Raw genomic sequence first — 21,282 nt, forward strand, 5'->3', positions numbered from 1 at the left:
GTAATATCCTTTATAATAAACGAGTAAAAATAAAACACAAACAAACAAACATAATTTAGAGGATTTGCAGATCAAGATAGATAACTCTCCTTTCAGTCAGCATTCACACTTAGGATAGATTCAATTTTCTGACTGAAAATTCAGGGATATGGAAAGCCAATTCTTTAAAAAGATCATTGTGCAAAAGAAGATGTCAGGCCAGGCGCAGTGGCTCATGCCTGTAATCCCAGCACTTTGTCAGGCTAATGCAGGTGGATTACTCATGGCTAGGAGTTCGAGTCCAGCCTGGCCAACATGGTAAAACTGTCTCTACTAAAAATACAAAAATTAGCCAGGCATGGTAGTGCATGCCTATAATCCCAGCTACTCTGGAGACTGAGGCATTAGAATCACTTGAACCCAGGAAGTGGAGGTTGCACTGAACAGAGATTGTACCTCTGCACTCCAGCCTGGGTGACAGAGTGGGACTGTTTCCACCCCTCCCCACAAAAAAGAGGTCATATAAATTCAATCAGATGAAGTCCAGAACTACCAAAGCAGCCCTGAGCAGTGAAGCCCCAGGAGTTGTATTCTAGCTCTAGGTCCCAGGATGAAAAGACCTGCAATCCTGTAGAACATTTAAGTGACTAAGAAGAAAGTAAGCTTCAGACATGACCCATTATTCACTAGTCACCTCACTTTTAAAAAATTTTCTCTGAGGGATTTTTGCAATTAGCAAGATCATGATGATATCAGAGAAGCACAGAACAATCTCTCAAAAGTGTTCCTTGAGATCGTAATGCTTGGGCGTGGCCGCCATTTCCCAGGCCCGGTTCTTAGTTTCAAAATCCAATTTTTTTACTTCCCAGTTCTTTGAGACCTAAGGGCCAAACCCTGAGAAATGACATGTGATCCTCTAGACTGTCGGTAATATTGGACTGTAGGATTGTAGGATTTTTTCCTAGGTGATTATGCATCTTTTCTGAAACTGACTTAGGTTAATCAAATTTATAAAAGACTGATGTATACAGTAGACTTACAATTTAATAATTTGTCTGAAATCCAGACCCCAATTTCTTTCTTTCTTTCTTTTCCTTTCTTTCTTTCTGAGACGGAGTTTTGCTCTTGCTGCCCAGGCTGGAGTGCAATGGTGCCATCTCAACTCACCCCAGCCTCCACTCCCAGGTTCAAGTGATTCTCCTCCCTCAGCCTCCCAAATAGCTGGGATTACAGGCTTGTGCCGCCATGCCTGGATAGTTCTTTAGTTTTAGTAGAGATGGGGTTTCTCCATGTTGGTCAGTCTGGTCTCAAACTCCCAACCTCAGGTGATCCACCTGCCTCGGCCTCCCAAAGTGCTGGTATTACAGGCGTAAGCCACCTCGCCCAGTCTAGACCCCAGTTTCTTATCCCAAAGTAAAGATATTAATTTGAAGACTGCTTATGTACATGGAATTAAAAATAAAGACGGTGGGATAATCTTAAGACTCATATGAACTAGAAAAAAAAAATCACCCTAGTCGTCCAGCAGCCTGTACCTCTCTAATAATTTTAATATATGGCTTCAGTTAGCAGCATTAGATCAGCACTAATAAATTCTCCATCTCTACTATAATATCCTTTTTTAAAGCTCCAGTCAGACCATCTTCTCTTAATACATTTGCCCCGACAGAATATACTCATTAGACTCCAGCTTTCTTAGTTACAATCACATTCTTTCTCTGCTTTCTTTAGATAACAATGAGACAGACTTCTTGGGCTTGGATCTTGCCCAAACGCTCCCATGTATTTACTGGAAATCTCTTGGCTTCTTTCTGCTGATTCCATTTGGGTCAACTGGTCTACTTTCACTTTTAGATGAGAACAATTCCTTAGGATGTCTCACTTAAGAGGGTCAAACTATTTACAACCATTCTTAAAGTTTGCAAAGGCTTTTGCTGTGCAGTAACAGCAAAGGAATTAGCATAGGAAAAGAATTATGAAATAAGACTGTTTTGCTACCTATGGCATTTCTGATATCTAGCATAGTGTCTGAAGCATCGTAGGCATTCAGTAAGCCTGATATGTATGTCTTGATTGCTGCTACCATAGAAGTAACGCCAATCATAAAATGGCTGCAAGTTTAATCTATCTCTCTCATCTGCTGTCACCCTCTTGCCTTCGACCATAGGAAGATGCAGCAAGAAGGCCCTCACCAGGTGCCAGCACATTGATATTTAATTTTCCAGCCTCTATAATTGTGAGAAATAAATTCTTTTCTTTATAAGTACCTCAGTCTGTGGTATTCTGTCATACCAACACAAAACAGACTAAGATACTATCCAACAGGATTTCATCCCTAGTCCCCTCTTGCTGAGGTCATCAGGGCCTCTACATTATGAAATACACTGGTTGGCTCTCAGCCTTCATTTGACTCTGTGAATCACTCCATGTTCTTACACGTTCTTCACCTGCTATTCAGGACTTCACATTCATCACCCTGGGGAGGGCACCAAGCCATTCATGAGGGATCCACCCCCATGACCCAAACACCTCCCACTAGGTCCCATCTCAAGATCCCATTTCAACACGAGATTCAGAGGAGACAAACATCCAGACTATATCACACTCCTTGGTATTTAACCCAAATGAGTTGAAAACATGTCTACACAGAAACCGACATAGGATGCTTCTAGCAGCTTTATTCATAATTGTGAAAACTTAGAAACAACTTAGATGTTCTTCAGTTCTGGATAAACTGCGGTACAACCAGAAAATAGAGTATTACTCACAATTAAAAAGAAATAAGCCATCAAGTCACTAAAAGACATGCAAGAACCTTAAATGCATATTACAAAGTGAAAGAAGCTGTGTTAGGGTTCTCCAGAGAGGCAACGAATAGGCGATAGACCGATAATAGATTTGATGTGTGGGATAGATAGGCACATAGATAATAGATCGGATGAATGAAATAAATAGGTTAGACACATAATAGATTAGATGAATGGAATAGGTAGATTAGATGGATTAGATAGATTAGATGGATTAGAGGGAGAGAGATTTGATGGATGGGATAGATAGATGGGATGGATAGATGGATGAATATATACATAATGGATTATATGAATGGGATAGACAGATTGGCAGACAGCTAGACAGCTAGATAGATAATAGGTGATTTACCATGATAATTGGTTTACATAATTATGGTGACTGAGAAATCCCACAATAGACCATTCATAAGGTCATAGCATGGGAAGCTCATAGCATGACTCAGTCCAGGTCCAAAGGCCTCAGAACCAAGGAGTTTGATGGCATAATTCTGTTAGAGGCCAAAGGCCTGAGAAACTGAAGGGTAGCTAGTGCAGGTCCCTAAGCCTAAAGGCTGCAAAGCCTGGAGCTCTGATGTCCAAGGGTAGGAGAAGGAGGGTGCCCCAGCTCCTGGAGAGAGAGAGAGAATTCCCCTTCCCTCTGCCTGCTTATCCTATTTGAGCACTGCCCACATTGGTGAGGGCAGATCTTCCTTAGTCTTCTGATTCAAATACCAGCCTCTTCTGAAAACATCTTCACAGACACACCCAGAAATAATGCTTTATCTGCTGAGTATCATTTAATGCAGTTGAGCTGAGAGCTAAAATGAACCATCACAGAAGCCAATTGGAAATGGCTGCATACTGTATGATTCCAACTCCATGACATTCTGAAAAAGCAAAATGATGGAGATAGTAAAAATTTCTGTGGTTGCCAGAGGTTGGTGGGGGAGAGAATTAAGGATAGGCAGAGCACATAGGATTCTTCTCAGGGCAGTGAAACTATTCTGCAGGGCACTACAATACTAGATACATGTATTACACTTGTCAAAACCCACAGAATGGACAAAACTAGGAAGAAATCTTGATGAACACTGTTGACTCTGTGTGATAATGATGTGTCATCACAGGCTCGTTAATTGTAAAAAATGTACCACTCGGGTGGGGGATAATGAAAATGGTGGAGGCTGAGCATGTGTAGGGGCAGAGGGTCTGTAGGAATTCTGTACTCTCTGCTCAATTTTGCTGAAAACTTAAAACTGCTCCAGAAAATAAAGTTCATATTTAATAAATAAATAAATAAATATAGTATTGGTTTTCAAAGTCTCCAAGCTGGGCACAGTGTCTCATGCCCTGTAATCCCAGCACTTTGGGAGGCAGAAGTGGGCTGATCTTGAGGTCAGGAGATGGAGACCATCCTGGTTAACATGGTGAAACCCCATCTCTACTAAAAAATACAAAAAATTGAATGGCATGGAACCCTGTTTCTACTCAAAAAAATACCAAAAAAGTTAGCCAGGCATAGTGGCAGACACCTGTAGTCCCAGCTACTTGGGAGGCTGAAGCAGAAGAATCACTTGAACCTGGGAGACAGAGGTTGCAGTGAGCAGAGATCGTGCCACTGCACTCCAGCCTGGGCGACAAGAGTGAGACTCTGTCTCAAAAAAAAAAAAAATTATATATAAAAAAAGCTTCCAGACATTGCCGAATGTCATCTGAGGCCAAACTTGCCCCTGCCTGAGAATCACTGATTACATTTTAGGCAAGTTATATAAACAGTGGTTACAAATAGTGACGTAGTGATGAAGGAGACAGTAGGTGATGTGATCAAGAGTTAAAGAAACTCACTTTGTGCATCATAGTAGCTAACCCTCATTTAAGGGAGGAAACATTTAAGCTGAGGCTTGTTTTCTCTCTATCCCTATGGCTAACTCCGTAGGGATAGAGAGAAAACATCCAGGCGAAGGGGGTAAACCTGTAAGGCTTTGAGGCAGGATGGTGACTGGGACAGCTGAGGTTCTCACTGTAGAATAGAGACAAGTAGGGGAGCAGATCAGGCCAGAGCGCCTTCTGAGTCACATGAGGCTGAGCCATTTCCAATCATGATAGGGGACTGGAAATTTAAACTGAGAGTGATGGCTAGCTCCAGAGGGTGTTAATTAAGCAGAGAATGTCATAATCTGACTCACTTAAAAAAAATCAGGAATTTAACATTGAAACCTTGATGTGATGGTCAATTTTATGTGTCTACATGGCTAGGCTATAGTGCCTTGTTTTGGGGGAAAACACTAACCTAGATCCTACTATGAAAATCATTATTATTATTTTGAGATGGAGTTTTGATCTGTCACCCAGGCTGGAGTGCAATTGCATCATCTCAGCTCACTGCAACCTCTGCCTCCTGGGTTCAGACGGTTCTCCTACCTCACCTCCTGAGTAGCTGGGATTGCAGGCACCTACCACACACCCAGCTAATTTTTGTAGTTTTAGTAGAGACGGGGTTTCATGATGTTGGCCTTGCCGTGTTGATCTTAAATGCCTGACCTCAGGCCATCCTTCCACCTCGGCCTCCCAAATTGCTGGTATTACAACATGAGCCACCATGCTTGACTGATGAAAATTATTTTGTAGATGTGGTTAATATCTACAGTCAGGTTACCCTGTGTAAGGGAGATTGCACTCAGTAACATGGGTGGGCCTAACCTAATCAGTCGAAGGCCTGAAGAGAAACGTGAGGTTTCTTAGAGAGGAGGGAATTCTACCCAAGACTGTAACATAGAAATTCTGTCGCAGTTTCCAACATTCGGGCCTGTCCTGCATATTTTGAACCTGGCAGCCCTCCCAATTGTGTGAGACGATTCCTGAAATTAAATCTCTTATCATATATCCTGTTGGTTCTGTTTCTCTGGTGAGCCCTGACTGATGTGCTTGGCTGCAAAGAAATTGTGGCCAGTGATTAGATTTGATAACTTCTTTGAGGACAAGGACTGTGGCTTGTTAAGCTGTGAAATTCCACCTCTTCTCTCAGTAGCTTGGGTAGCTGTAGCTGACATTGAGGCCTGGATTCTGGGAAGGCCTCGAGAGCTAATATTTGACAGCCAGGGAAATTGTGTAACCCATATGCTCAGAGCTCAGAGACTTTGTGAGTCTTTGAGACTCAGCCCTGCTTCCTGGGGCCATGTCTCTTCGTCATCCACTGCTCTGATGTGGAGTGTTGCGTATCATGAGGGATCAACAGGAAGCCAACTTTCAACCCTAGGCCTGGCCCACAAAAGAAATCAGCAAATCTGCAGCACCGTGGACTCATTCAAAATCCAGTTCTTTCAATGGGTTGCTGGGCACAATCGTTTTTTCCACTGAGTCTGCATTTACCTTAGGCATGCAATTGTTTATTCACCCTTTCAATCTTTCAATGTATTTCTGCAGTATCTGCTGTTTGTAGGGTCCTATTCTAGGTCCTCAGAGTCAGAGTAAACAGAAGAGAGGACCTACCCTCATGAAGCTTCCATTCTAGTGGGGGTGATAGGTAGAAAAGAGGCAAACCAGAAAAATAAATGAAATGATTGCAAGCTGTGGCAAGCACCGTAAGGGAACCAAAAAAGAGGCTGAGAAGGGAGTGTTTACTGGGTGGTTAGAGAAGGCGTCTCCAATTCACAAGTTGAAATCCAGAAAACAGGGAGAGGTTTGACCACGTGGAGGGTGGAGGAAGCATTCCAGGCAGAGGGTGCAGGGTTAGAAAGCCTCCAAGGGAGGAAGCAGCTTCTCACCGTGAAGGATCTCGTAGAAATAAATGAAGACCAAGCAGATGAGAAAAGCAAAGGCTGTATATTCCAAACTTGCTATAGCGGGGAGTCGGCAACCATCACTTGAGTTTTGGCAGAGACTCAAAGACAGGCAGAGGAGTGGGGAAACTTTCATAGTGGAGAAAAGGGAAGGCTCCAAAACTGTGCTGAGCGGAAGCTGTTGGCGTGGGAAGCTGGAGGCGGCTCACTATAAGCGGGGCATCCTATGGATTGGGATACAGGTGCACGTTTGGCTTTCTCTGATTGTTCCTCTGTTGCAAGGAGGGACAAAAATTAGAGAAGCTGCCAGGGATTCATCAGTCAAGTCCTGGCCGTTTTGGTCCTGTTTTTGAGGGCTTCTTTTCTGGCTTCCTGGATCAGTTGCTAGTCTGATTTCCTACAAGTCTGGCTTCTAGGGAGCAGGCTGGCTCCCTGGGTTAGTTCCTCTGCATAATAGGCTGATTGCTGCAGGCTGTGGATCAGAGTTCTGTTTTTATATGTGGTCTGGCCATTGTCTATTTGTATAGTCAGACTCTCCAATCTGAAAGCCCACTGCTGTGTTTGGGAATCTGGAGTGCTGAGGAGAGGGGAACCTGATGAGGCTGGAGCAGAAGCAGGGCCCGGATCAGACCAAACCCTATAAACCACAGGTAAGGGGCTGGAGTTCCTTCTCATGTAATGGGGAGCTACTGCTGAAGGGTTTTGAATAGAGGAGGGACCTGATTAGATTTTTTTTTTTTTTTGAGATGGAGCCTCGCTCTGTTGCCCAGGCTGGAGTGCAATAAAACGATCTCAGCTTACTTCAGCCTCCACCTCCTGGGTTCAAGTGATTCTTCTGCCTCAGGTTCCTAAGTAGCTGGACTACAGGTGCACACCAGCACGCCTGGCTAATTTTTGGATTTTTAGTAGAGACGGCGTTCCACCCTATTGGCCAGGCTGGTATTGAACTCCTGACCTTGTGATCCTCCTGCCTTGGCCTCCCAAAGTGCTGGAATTATAGGCGTGAACCACTGTGCCTGGCGGGACTTGAGTTTTAAAAGGAACACTTCTGCTGCTGTGTGCCTTATGGATTTGAGAGGCGGGGAGGGCAGAGAACAGTTAGAAGGCTGTTGCAAGAATCCACACATAAGACAATGGTAGCTTAGTCTAAGGTGATAGCATATCAGCTGGATAGGTAATATGTAACTAGGAATCTTTCTGAGCAGTTAATCATTTGGATATAATTTAGCTATCAATCTCTCTCCTATAGGGGGTGACTGAGCTGCACGTTGACTTGATAGTTAGATCTTTTATTATAAAATAATAAGTTGGCATTGCAATGCACACATAAATCTGTCATGAGTTTATTCGGTATAAGCCAGTTGCTAATCACCCATAGGTGCATTTACAAAATTAGCATTAGATCTAATAAGTGCAGTGCAGACACAGTGGCCACGTTGTGTTCCTACCACACTGTACAGCCATTTGGCTTCCTGAGAGGGCGCTGTATCCATCCCTACGTTGTCATTTGCATCTTGAAATCACACAAATGATAGTTATTCCTACTAACCTTCTTGCTAGGCATTGATATCCCTTCAGAATGTTTCTGGGTCAGATTATTCTGGCTTGTTTACTTATTCATTCATTGAACGCCTATTGCATGCCAGGTACAAGGCTCAGCATTGGGAGTATAAGAGTAAACAAGACAGATACGGTTCCTGCCTCCTTGCAGTTTATACAGGAAATGGGGTCAGGGGCGTCTACATTAAACAGGTATATGCTCAAGTGAATGTATAATTATACATGTTTGTAAGTGCTATGAAGGAAAAGGAAAAGATCAGAGATCAAAATGATGGAAGTGGGGCTATTTTAGATTGTGTGATGAGGGAAGCAGCCATTGGTATATATTTAAATTGAGGCATGAATGATAAGAAGGAATCAATGCAGTAAAACTTTGGGGAGAGTGAGCGTGAAGTCTCCGAGGAGGGAAGCAGAGAGAGGAAGCAACGTTGGCTTGGTAAGTAAGGAGAGCAACTTATGAAGAAGGTGGAGAGTGAGGGTGTGTCTGGGCGAGAACTGCTCTCTTGAAGGTCAAGGCAGCACAATTCCCTTAAACAAAAAGGGACAAGGCTATCTAAATTTTTAAAAGATTGATGCAGTTGTTAGGTGGATGGGCTGGGGGGAAAGAAGTGAAGGCTGAGAGAAGGTTGGGAGGTCACTGTGGTTGCCCTGGTGAGACGTGTCAGTGGTGGCACTGAGCATTGAAGGTAGAGCTCAGCAGAATCATTTGAGAGATGTTTTGGAAGTTGAATTGATGGATAAGATGTGCGGGAGAGGGAAGGGAAAAAGAAAATGTGACCCCGAGTTTCTGGTTTGAGCAATGGGTGGATGGCTGGAGAATTCTGTTTCTAGATGTCCCCCACGGGTTTCCTTACAAATTTCAAAGGCTTGCTTTAAAAGGGTGTGATCGTAGCTTCATCATCATCCACTGCTTCTCAAGTATTTCCTGTAGTTTTCTGTTGATTCTGTAGTCTTACTCTCTAATTTTCATGTTACTTAATCATTTATTTACATCTGGCTTTGTAGAACTGGCATCTTTTGCTTTTTAATTTAGTCTAATATTTACTTCCAGGTGTAGAAGAAATGCATTCACATAACTAAATTTGTTTTGCTTTTACCATTCCAATTTAGTGAACTCTAGGAGTGTGGTTTCATGTCCACAGGATGCACTGTAAGAACAGCTAGAATATTGATGGGAGCTGTGTGGATCGCTGGCCTCTCCCTCCCTATTTTGCCTTCCAACATAAAATTACATAGATATTCCTTTCATCAGCTTACCTGACTTATAGCTCAATGAACTGTGTTCATTCACATTTTCAAGCTTTACCAAGAGAACCTTGAATCTTAGATTAAATCTAAGATGAGTTTAATCCTAGATTAAACCAAGGAATACATATTTTTGGTTGCACATTCTACTTTTAGCCCATTTTTTTCCCCTTTTAAGGTTGACCTTAAAAGTTGAAACGAACAGCTATATTTACATAAAGCTGCTCTAAATCATATAGAAGCTTATTTTTTACTTTATATTTTTAGTTACATATATCATAAATGAATATATTCCCAATGTAAAACTTCAAACCAAGAATTATATGAAACAGATCTAGATTTAAATATGTAAATTCTTCTTTATCGCTATATATGTATGTATGCAAATATCTGTATGTAATCATACTCTATCAACTGATATGCAACTTGTTTGTCATGCACATAGCAAAATATATTGAAGATCTTCCCATATCTGTATATGTAACACTATCTTATTCTTTTACTTTTTTTGAGACAGAGTTTTGCTCCTGTTGCCCAGGTTAGAGTGCAATGGCACTATTTTGGCTCACCAAAACCTCTGCCTCCCGGGTTCAAGTGATTCTCCTGCCTCAGCCTCTCAAGTAGCTGGGATTACAGGTATGCGCCACCATGCCTGGCTAATTTTGTATTTTTGGTGGAGACAGGGTTCCTCCATGTTGGTCAGGCTAGTCTCAAACTCCTGACCTCAGGTGATCTGCCCTCCTCAGCCTCCCAAAGTGCTGGGATTACGGGCATGAGCCACCATGCCTGGCCCTATGTCATTCTTTTTTAATAACTGGAAATTATTTCAATGCCTGGATGTTCTATAGCTTTTTTTAACCACTCTCCTTTTAAGGAATATTAAGGCTGTTTCCAGTATTTTGCTGTCACCAGCAGTTCAAATGATCTTTCCTGTACATGTTTCTTTTGTACACATTTGAGTATTTTTGATAGATTCATAGAAATTAAATTCTTTGGTCAAAAGTTATGTGCATCTCATCTACACCAACAATCTGTGTGAGTTTTTGACTTCACATTCATACAACCATCAACCCTGAATATGAATAACCTTCAAACATTTTTGCCAATTTTGTGAAAGCATCTCAGTATTGTTTAAATTTGTATTTATTTCTTCATTAAGGGGTGAGTATATATATTTATCATTACTTTTTATGGTAAAATGACAATTTACATTCTTTCCCCATTTTTCTGTTATCTTTTTATTTATAGAAAGTTTTGATTTATTTTATATTCTAATTGATTGTTTATACACATTACAGTGCTGTCAGCCTGTTCCACATCTCCTAATTTGTTTATGGTATATATTAGCATATAAACATTTAAAACTTTATGAAATTATATTTTTCAGTTTTTCTCCTTAGAGCTTGTAGATTTTTTTAATGCTAGGTAGAAAGCTCTTTCTCAACTCAAGATTTTAAAACTATCCTCTAGCTGCTATTAAAAAGTCAGAAAACAACAATGCTAGAAAGGCTGCAAAGAAAAAGGGATGCTTATACATTGTTAGTTCAGCCACCATGAAAAGCAGTTTGGAGATTTCTCAAAGAACTTAAAACGGAGCTATCATTCTACCCAGCATTCCCATTACTGAGTATATATCCAAAAGAAAATAATTTGTTCTACCAAAAAGACATATGCACTCCTATGTTCATTGCAGCACTATTCATAATAGCAAAAACATGGAATCAATGTAGGTAACCATCAGTGGTGGACTGGATAAAGAAAATGTGGTACATATACACCACGGAATACTATGCAGCCATGAAAAGGAATGAAACCATGTCCTTTGCAGCAACATGGATGCAGCTAGAAGGCATTATCCTAAGCAGACTAAGGCAGAAACAGAAAACCAAATACTGCATGCTCTTACTTAGAAATGGGAGCTAAACATTGGGTACTTGGGGACATAAAGATGGCAACAATAGACACTAGGAACTAATAGAGGAGGGAGGGAGGGAGGGAAAGAGTTGAAAAGCTAACTGTTGGATACCATGCTCATTACCTGGGTGATGAAATCAATTGAACTCCAAACTTCAGCATCACACAATATACCCAGGTAAGAAACCTGCACGTGAACCCTCAGAATCCAAAATAAAAGTTGAAATTATTTTAAAAAAGTTATTCTGTTTTATCTTAATGCATTTTATAGATTAAAAAATGACTTAGCTATTTATTATATTGAATATCTATTTTTTGTACATGTAGTTAGAAATCAAGTTTCTATTTCCAATACATGGGCATTTAAATACCTGTTGAATGAATAAATGACCTTAATTTTTTCCCAAAGGATTCTAATTATGCCAACACCATTTATTGAATAGTTAACCATTTCTTCACTAGATGAAATTATCAATATCCTCTACTAAATTCTCATAAACAGATAAGTCTGTTTCTGCCCTTTCATCATGTTCCATTGATCTCTGCTTTTGCTCTTATCTCATCATTTAAATAGCTATCGATTTCAAGTATGCTCTGATATTTGCTAGGGCCAGTTATTAAAATTCCTTTAGATATTCTTACATATTTTATCTTCCAAATGAACTTCAGAATTCACTTATGAAGCCCTATACAATTTGGTGAGGATTTTTAAGTTGGAATTACATTAGATTTATAGATAATTTGACATACGTTTAACCTTGATTACTCTTGTTGTCTTAAGACAACCGTTATAATTACAGATGTTTGGTTCTCATTTTTGGAAAAATAAGAATGCTTGTCTTAATATTAATGATTAAGAATTGCTTAAAATAACTGAAAGCGTTTGTGTGTGTGTGTGTGTGTGTGTGTGTGTGTGTGTGTCTTGTGCATCTTTAGATGTCTCTTAGTATGGTGCCTAGCAGAGATAAGCCATTCAGTCATTATTTGTGAAATAAATGTCATTATCACTTACAATCTGCAAATTATTACAACTCAATCCTTTTTGTAGCTTTTAAAATTAGAATAACTTTAGGCTTAGAAAAAAGTTCCAAAAATACTCCATAGAGTTCCTATTTTCACTTACCTTTCACGTATGTAGACATCCTATATAACCACAACACAATATTGAAAGGAGGAAATCAACATTGATATGACGCAATTAATTGCTTCACAAATCTTCCTCACATTTCATCAGTTTTTTCCCTAGTGTCTATTTGGATCCTGGAGTAGATGATATTTAATTGTCATATCTCCTTAATCTCCTTGAATTTGTGACAATTTCTCTCTCCTTGTTTTTTGTAGTCCTTGGTACTCTTGAAGAGTGCTGGCTAGTTATTGTGTAGACTGTCCCTCATTTTACATTTGTTTGGTGTTTTCTCAGCATCAGATTGAGATGCTGCATTTCTGGGCTGAATGGAGGAGTGATAGTGTGTCCTCAGTGAAACATACCAAGACATACAGGATGCTGCTGTCATCACTGATGATGTTAACTTTCACTACTGCATAAAGGTTGCGTTTGCTGAGTTTCTCCAGAGTAAAAATAGGATGTTCTCTTTTTAATTAATACGTATCTTGTGGGAAGATACTTTAATGCTATGTAAATATTAATCTCAGTTTCTATTCATGGTTTTGTCCAATAATTTTATCATTCTTGGGTTGTTCTTGTGTTTGCCTAACAGCCATTTTATGTGTCCCTCATTTCTTTCATGTTTGTGAAATGAAGTTCTATTGTAAGGAAGAGTATCTTTTCCTTCCGTGTTGATTGATTTCTGTAAGTATAGACTTTTAGATGTTTACTTTATTTAGTGGGCTATAATCTGATATTATCATTATTTATTTTGTCACTCAAATTGTTCCAGCTTTGGCCATTAGGAATTCTTACAAATTGGCTCCTCCGTTCTTTTGACATGGCTCTATCATTTTTCAAACGTGTCTTTATTTTTTGGCACCACAAGATGTTCTGGGCTCATCTTATAGCTTCCTTGCCAGGGCCCTGAAATCAATAATTTCTCCAAGAAGTCTTTATTCTTTTTATCAGAGAATCATATTTAGAGCCAATATGTTGGCTCTAGGTATACTAATTCTACCAAGTTGTCATAGTTCCTAGGTTTTTTCAGCAGACAGAGCTAGGAAATATATGTTTGTATATTAATCTGTGCATAGGCACATACCTATATGTCTTTGTCTATCCATCTATATATACATATTTACATATGTATATATTAAACACCATGAATTCACACTAATACCTTTAGTTTTGATACCGTACCACACAATTCATTTTATTCTCCCCACTTTCCTTATTTGCAACTTTTTTCTCTCAAAGTGAAAAACCCAACTGTCATTGTCCACATTATATTTACATATTTGTTCAATCCCAATATAAACTTCAGTTGTACTATGGACTTTTTAATTTAAAAAAACGCTTGGATATTATTTGATGTAATTCCTTTATTCTACAAATGAGAAAATCCAGGCCCACAGTGATTAAGCTGCCAGAGGGAAGAAACAAATTACTAGAAGAAAAGAATTATAAATGTCAGGATTTTTAATTTTAATATTGTATATATTTTACAGGAGAGTTTAGAAAAGACAGGAAGTGTAATGTCAGGTCACTGCTGAGAAGAGGCATTAATTCATCTCTTTCCTCCGCTACTGCTATTTAACTGAAGCCATTCTAGTTAACAAAGTAAGGCATTTGGTCAGCGTGGCTTGTATGTATAAAATAGCCAAAGGTCAGAAAAATTAGATACACTACTCATGCTGTGTTAAAACAGCCTCTGGAAAATGGAAGAACCAGTGTTCCATTACCATGTCTAATTTCCACAATTATAAATACAGTTTAATCTACAGAGGTCATTGAGGTTTACAGATCTGGTTACATGAAGTAGACATGAAGCAGGGATTTTATTTCTTCTTTCTCTTATAAATATGATCAACATCTTGTCTTTCATGACTCTATTGCACTCACGGCAATTGAAAGTTGTAAAGGTGAGATAAACAGTATGCCTCCTGGAAAGCCATTCATTTTTGGAGCCTGAAAATGGACAGTTACGTGCCATGCATTGAAAACCTGATCTTTAAACCCCGCCAATGTCTAACCTCTCCTCTGCTATGGAGATTTGGGATCCTGTTTTAATGATGTCTTAGGATTCTGATTTTCTCTGAGGTTGGAGAAAATGAAGAGTTTACTCTCATTAAAAAGTGAGCTGTGGAAAGAGGTGCTCATGAAGCATCTGGGAACTGAAACATGAAACTTGTTTTCCCATGAAACAATGGCACATGTGCTGATTAGGCTCTCCTATCTGTTACTAACACAACGTATATATTTTGTGGGTTGAAACCTAAATTCCACATATACTGTTATCTCTGTGGGAATATGTTTCCAAGCAATCAACTTGGAACTCAGCTGATAATTGGTGATACCCTGTTGATTTCATTTATCCATAGAATTTCAACAATTCTATTTTACTATATAATTTGTTATTCCTAAATCTTTTTTTTTTTTTTTTTGGAGGAGTCTTGCTCTGTCACCAAGCTGGAATGCAGTGACACAATCTCAGCTCACTGCAAACTCTACCTCTTGGGTTCAAGCGATTCTCCTGCCTCAACCTCCTGAGTAGCTGGGATTACAGGCATGAGCCACCACACCCAACTAATTTTTGTATTTTTGTAGAGATGGGGTTTCACCATGTTGGCCAGGATGGTCTTGATCTCCTGAGCTCATGGTCCACCTGCCTCGGCCTCCCAAACTGCTGGGATTACAGGCGTGAGTCACCGTCCCCAGCTTCCTAAACCTTTTTTTGAGACAGAATCTCACCCTGTCGCCCAGGCTATAGCACAGTGTCACGAGGTCGGCTCACTGCAATCTCCACCTCTTGGGTTCAAGCAATTATCCCGGCCTCAGCCTCCTGAGTAGCCAGGATTACAGGTGCCAGCCACCATTCATGGCTATTTTTTTTTTTTTTTTTGAGATGGAGTTTCACTCTTGTTACCCAGGCTGGAGTGCAATGGCGCCATCTCTGCTCACAGCAACCTCTGCGTCCTGGGTTCAGGCAATTCTCCTGCCTCAACCTCCTGAGTAGCTGGGATTACAGGCGTCCGTCACCATGCCCAGCTAATGTTTTGTATTTTTAGTAGAGACGGGGTTTCACCATGTTGACCAGGATGGTCTCGATCTGTTGACCTCATGATCCACCTGCCTCAGCCTCCCAAAGTGCTGGGATTACAGGCTTGAGCCACCAAGCCTGGTTATTTTTTTGTATTTTTAGTAGAGACAGGGTTTCTGCTATGTTGGCCAGGCTGTCTTGAACTCCAGACCTGAGGCGATCTGCCACCTCGGCCTCCCAAAGTGCTGGGATTACAGGTGTGAATAACCGTGCCCGGCCAAATTCCTAAATCTTAATTCATGTTGTAGACACATTTTTATTTTATTTTTTGGCTTGGCTAGAACAAGACCTAGGAAATGGCAAATTGGAGCATTGCCTTGAATTTTGGGAGCTCTGCAATGCTGGTAGAAGAACCTATCTATTTCCAAGGAAAGTAGAAAGACTTCATGCATCTACAGTAGTCTCACAGATAACCTTCATCTTCTTCAACGACTTCTCACCAGTTTCAGACTTGCATAGTTACCCTTCTGAATTTTTTCACCATCCTTTTGCATTTGATATATTTTTAACTTCATGTCATCTATAATGAAATATTTAAGTGGAGATGAGTATATACTATTATTGTAACCAAGACTACACTCTGGGGATATGAGTTAGTCATGGATCTTTATCCTGATTCAAGATATTTATAAACATCAAAATTAGAGATGTGGAACATATGATCTTGCTTTGTGTGTTTAAAAGAACTGACAGTTACTTCCGAGTTGTTTGATTGAAAAGGAGATCTATAAAATTGCCACCTCGCAAAACATTGAAGGGTTTACTGATTAATTACAAAATAATAATTCTTACCATGGATTAAGCAGTAATCTCTTTAAAAGGGGCCTTCCTGTTACAGAAGACACTATAATAAATCTTTTTAAGAAAACTTACAGATTTTTTACTGTTGGCATTTTACTGAATCCCTTTTCTTATTTGTCAAGGACAGAAATATTTCTCAGAGGATGTTTTCTTTCTTTCAAAGTAAAAATGTTTATAACAACACGTGTGAGCTTGAGACAAAAACAAAAGGAAAAACAAAGCAAACAAAAACCCCAGATATTGTTATTTTGAGGAATGCACCAAGAGGAATTGTGGAGGGTGGTGAAGAACTGATTTATACACATATGTTTGCAATAATAATTGAACAAAAAATTATACTCCAAATCGATTATATTTTATGTGTTTTTCTCTTTTCAAATGTGTTAAGATGAGAACGTTTCTCTTTAAATTAACAACGATTTGGAATGCTTAAATTGCTCCCATTATTCACATTAACATCAAGCGGCCTCATGGTGAGAAAAGAATAGTTCCCAGAGTCTCTAAATGACATTCTGAAATAAGTCCTATCAATTTCACTATGTCATTACTCTTCTCATTTTTGATCCATTTCACATTTGAAACAGGAAATTAAGTTATGGTAAAAAACGTTTGTAAAACCCAGTCTACCTGTTGATAAGGAGAGTAGACCCTTGAAAAGCTAGAGCTGACAGGACAGAATTCATTGAAAATATTCAGGAGAACATGGATAATATTTCCAGTCTTCAAGGGAAAAAGATTTTGCCCTAGGAAAAAATTGAGATACTAGGGATGAGAAGTCAGGTAACATTTTACTTTGTTACCAAAGAATCTTATTTAGAGCATTTCTTTAAAAATTGATCTCTGAAATAGACCCAAGTGACTGACCCCTCCACAATTCATATTAAAAAGGACTTGCTAAGATTCTAAGATATTTCAAGTAATATATCACTCATTATCATAATTTTCTGTATTTTACAACAGTGCTCTCTGCAAATATAATTAAACATGCAGGGCTCAAATAACCATGAGTAGTTGATCTTGATATGTGTCCCTCCAACTCAAATTAATAGATTGAAGCCCTAGCCTCAACTGTATTTTTGGCTGTATTTGGAGATAGGGCTTTTAGGAGGTAGTGAAGGTTAAATGTGGTTATAAGGGTGGGGCCCTACTCTGATAGGATTGGTGGTCTTGTAAGAAGAGGAATAGAAAGAGTTATTTCTCTCTCTCTCTCTCCGCCATATGAGAACTCAGTAAGAAGGTAGCCATTCGCAAGCCCTGAAGAGAGCCTTCACCAGAAACGAAATCAGCCACAACCTTGATCTTATATTTTCAGCCTCCAGAACAGTGAAAAATAAGTTTCTCTTAAGCCACACAGTCTACAGTATTTTGGTGTGGCTGCGTGAGCAGATGACTGTAACTTCTTTAGCAATATTTCCAATAAGCAGCCAGAACTTGTGACTTAAAATATTTCTGACCCAGCTTCCACATGTCTATTTCTTTAGCAATATTTCCAATAAGCAGCCAGAACTTGTGATTTAAAATATTTCTGACTCAGCTTCTACATGTCCAAATGTAATTCACAGTTCACAGTGTAGTGACCAAACTGTGATACAGGCTGAGCTGGCTTTTGGAACCACGAAACTCCAAGCTTTCTGACCTTTGCTTTTGTGGTGTCTCACCTCCATGTCCCATGAAAACAAATAAGGGTCTGTTACTGACAGTTTCCACTTGAGTACAAGTAGCCTCTCAGCATTGTTCTTGCTTTAAGTCTCTTAAGATCAGATTTTTAAGAGATCAAATGGTGGTTTTGTTTTTGGCGGTGGTTGTTGTTTTTGTAAAGGTGGGTTGTTTTACCACTTGTTACTGTGGAAATCACACCACTTTTACAGGTGGGACTTGAAGGTTAATCCATGAGTTGTTTCAGAGTGATGTGAAGACTGAGGTATCAGAAGAAAGCATGCTTATTTCCATGTGCTGCTCTGCTCCACTCTTACTGGAAGAATAATTTTTGGGCTGGCCCAGATGGATTTATTATAAGCCTATTAACAGGAATTACGAGAGTGTTGAGGTATTGCTCGATGTTTTATCTGTTTATTTTTGAGTTCCAGCCTCAGGATTAAGAGACTGCTTTACCTTGTATAAGTGTTTTCACAATGCCAGATTTTTTTTTTTCTCCTTTTCTTTCCCCAAGCACAAGACCAGCTGCCTTCTTTTACACTTTTCTCCTAAGGCTGAAAAAACTGTGATTTAAATCTTTGTCTCCTAAGGCTTAGAGTCCAGCAATTAAAAATCCACAATTTATTCAATTTATTGTCTTCTCTCTCTTTATAGCATGGAGTTATTGCTATAGATGTCAGATTTTCCAGTACAGTTTTTCAGTGATTGGATCATCGATTGCTTCAAACCCATTGATATCCAGTGTCTTGGTGTGTTTGGGCTGCTATTAAAAAATACTCTAGGCTGGGAAATTTATAAACAACAGAAATGTAGTGATCACAGTTCTGGAGGCTGAGAAGTTCAAAATCAAGGTGCTGGCAGATTCAGTGTCTGGCGATGGCCCAGTCCTCATAGAGGGTGCCTTCTATGTGTGCTCACATGGTGGAAGAGACAAATAGGCTCCCTCAGGCCTCTTTTATAAGGGTACTGATGCCATGCATGTAGGCAGAGCCCTCATGACCTAATCACTCCCCAAAGACCCCACCTCTTAATGTCATCACCTTGGGAGTTGGGTTTCAGCATAGGAATTTTGGGGGGATGCCAGCATTCAGGCCATGGCATCCAGGACACAGAATGACACTCTCCTGGGTGGTACTGAACAATGGTGCTCTTGTGAGTGAAGAGTCAGCCTTGCACATGCCTCTGGATCCAGTTTTGTGGTCCATAGCTTGTGGAAATATTTGTTAACTGACTGGTTGAGTAATAGATAAGTGAATAAAAGTAAATGGGTGGGCTGGGTGCGGTGGCTCATGCCTGTCAATTCCAGCACTTTGGGAGGCTGAGGTGGGTGGATCACCAGGTCAGGAGATCAAGACCATCCTGGCCAACATGGTGAAACCCCATCTCTACTAAAAAAATACAAAAATACAAAAATACAGGTGGGTGCCTGTAATCCCAGATACTGGAGAGGCTGAGGCAGGAGAACCACTTCAACCTGGGAGTCGAAGGTTACAGTGAGCCAAGATCGCATCACTGGACTCCAGCCTGGATAACAGAGTATGACTCTGTCTCAAAAAAAAAAAATTAATGGGTGGGAAACAGCTAGGTGCTACCCAACAGCCTCAGGAGTGAGGTGGAAATTGGACAGAAGAAAATAAGCTCAGTAAATATGAAGAACCATAAGAACCAACATTCCTGGAACAGAGGGCATTGTGTGTGAACAGGAGCTCCCAGAAATCTTTATAGAGTGAGGTAGGACTCCAGGTTATTTTTCAGAGAACATGGTTATGTATAGATGTGTGCACATACCTATGTATGGATTACACTGAGCATAAGAGATATGAGTTACAAAAACAACATTAACAACAGGAAGAGATAAACTACAAAATGCGTATTGAATATGTGAGTTATGTTGATTGTAGCCACTTAAGTCTCTAGTAATCATGAAGCATAATGTCATTTATGTAAAACAGTAATTCTATTGTGAATGATAGAATACTAAATTACATTGAGCAATATGTGGTTTTTATTGTGTATTATGCAGGTAGCAGGGTTTGGTGCCATACATTCAAATCTATATGGATATGACCACTGATAAGTTTCACATGCCGCAGTGCCTGACACATAGTAGGTCTTCCTAAATATTTATTGCTGAATGAAGTTGTAGGCAATTGTTTAGAAATCTTGCTGGGTAGGTTCATGTCTTCCTGCTCCTTGGTAAGGCATGAGCATGTCCTAGAACTATTGGCTTCTCTCTCAGATAAGTCCTCTGTCTATTCCAGACGGAAGAAAGTCCAGGACAATGTGATGTCAAAATGCCAAGCTCTCAAACAATTCAAAACTTCTCCTTCTTTCTTAGTTCATATCTGATGACTCAACAAATTTTTAATTTCTCTTCTTTCCCCAGGTCAGGTGTAATTGACCATATAGTTCATAAGCTTCCTTAAAATTACTAATTTTCCAATTACGTCTCTTGCAATTGGGCTGGGGCTATGTGACTAGTTCTGGCAAATGGACTAGATGCACCTAAGAGTGATGTGACTTGCATGTGCTCTTTCTTCGTCTCATGCAGCTCCATGTTGAGGTGGTAGCATCACAAGATGGTGGAATACCCATTATCCCAGATACCTGAATGAATCAGTGGAACAGAGTTCCTTTCTAATAAGCACTGGATATATAGCAAGAACACATAATAAATCTTGGTTGTGTTAAGCTATTGAAATATGGGTGTTTATTTGTAACCGTGGATACCTTATTCTCTCTCTCTCTTTTTTTTTTTTTTTTTTTTGAGACAGAGTTTTGCTCTTGTTGCCTAGGCAGGAGTGCAACAGCATGATCTTGGCTCACTGCAACATCCACCTCCCAGGTTCAAGAGATTCTCCTGCCCCAGCCTCCTGAGTAGCTGGGATTACAGGCACCTGCCACCACGCTCAGCTAATTTTTGTATTTTTAGTAGAGACAGTGTTTCACCATGTTGGCCAGACTAGTCTCAAACTCCTGAGATCAGGTGATTCACCTGCCCTGGCTTCCCAAAGTGCTGGGATTACAGGTGTGAGCCACCATGCCCAGCCCCTTATTCTATCTTGACTAATTCAAATAGAAGTGATGAATTAGTCTTCACTCTCATTGTAATTAGCTAGAAATTGACCTGTGATTCTTCTGCCTTCTCCCTCTTTCCCCTCACTCTTGTTGCTACATTGGGTTATTTTTTCCTCATTCATGACTTTCTCTGTCTCATAACTCCAGTCACCAAGATCATCAAACTTCTTTTGATGCAATCCTACTCACTTAACTCTACCCCATCACTCTGCCACGTTGCTCATCACTCTTTTTGTAACACCTAGACTACTGTAATAAGTCCTCATCAATCCA

At 39.9% G+C, this 21,282-nt stretch overlaps 1 long non-coding RNA gene across 1 annotated transcript; it reads right to left on the reverse strand.

The window, feature by feature from the left end:
* Positions 1 to 223: 223 nt before the first annotated feature.
* Positions 224 to 19,320, reverse strand: LOC116529852. Its single transcript, XR_004259703.1, has 3 exons — positions 19,268 to 19,320; positions 2,127 to 2,129; positions 224 to 259 (listed from the first exon to the last, which is right to left on the reverse strand). It is a non-coding gene; the product is annotated as an uncharacterized LOC116529852 (long non-coding RNA).
* Positions 19,321 to 21,282: the final 1,962 nt, after the last annotated feature.

This window comes from Sapajus apella, unplaced genomic scaffold, assembly GCF_009761245.1.
Source record: "Sapajus apella isolate SASKATOON/1434 unplaced genomic scaffold, GSC_monkey_1.0 scaffold63, whole genome shotgun sequence".
NCBI lineage: Eukaryota > Metazoa > Chordata > Mammalia > Primates > Cebidae > Sapajus > Sapajus apella.